This window comes from Penaeus monodon, chromosome 21 (genome assembly GCF_015228065.2).
Source record: "Penaeus monodon isolate SGIC_2016 chromosome 21, NSTDA_Pmon_1, whole genome shotgun sequence".
Classification (NCBI taxonomy): Eukaryota; Metazoa; Arthropoda; class Malacostraca; order Decapoda; family Penaeidae; genus Penaeus; species Penaeus monodon.
The window spans coordinates 16,708,682-16,709,196 of NC_051406.1; positions in this window are offsets into that span (position 1 = coordinate 16,708,682).

Here is a 515-nt window from a genome sequence, read left to right on the forward strand (position 1 = left end):
CGAATTGATAAAGAAGAGGGAGTTACCTTGATATCCTACGCCTGGCAGAAGAAAACGCCAAGAAACTAGAATAACACAAACTATCGTACCGAATTTATACAATCGTGCATGCAAACAGACAGACACGATTACAACGCACAAAAGTACTTCAAAGAGCAATCTTTCTGGTTGTTAACGCATGCACTAAATATATTCTGAGACCTGTAATCTCCAGCTTTAACTACACACCTTCGCATGCACGCTCAAGCACATTGGATCACCGAAATTCATGCACATCTCTTTGCCGGTTTGCACGAACGCCAAGAAGCTCGAAAAAAAACACGTACATCCATGTATTCGTAAAATGAGGTAGATAGATTTGTAAGTGGGTAGATAGGCGGGACAAAGGTAGACAGAAGCACTGACAAAGAATAGTGAAAGTAGATAGATAGATAGGATAAAAGAATGAAAAGGTAGATAGACTTAATTAAATGGATTCTTGCAACTAAACATATTCCTGTATACTTACATTAATC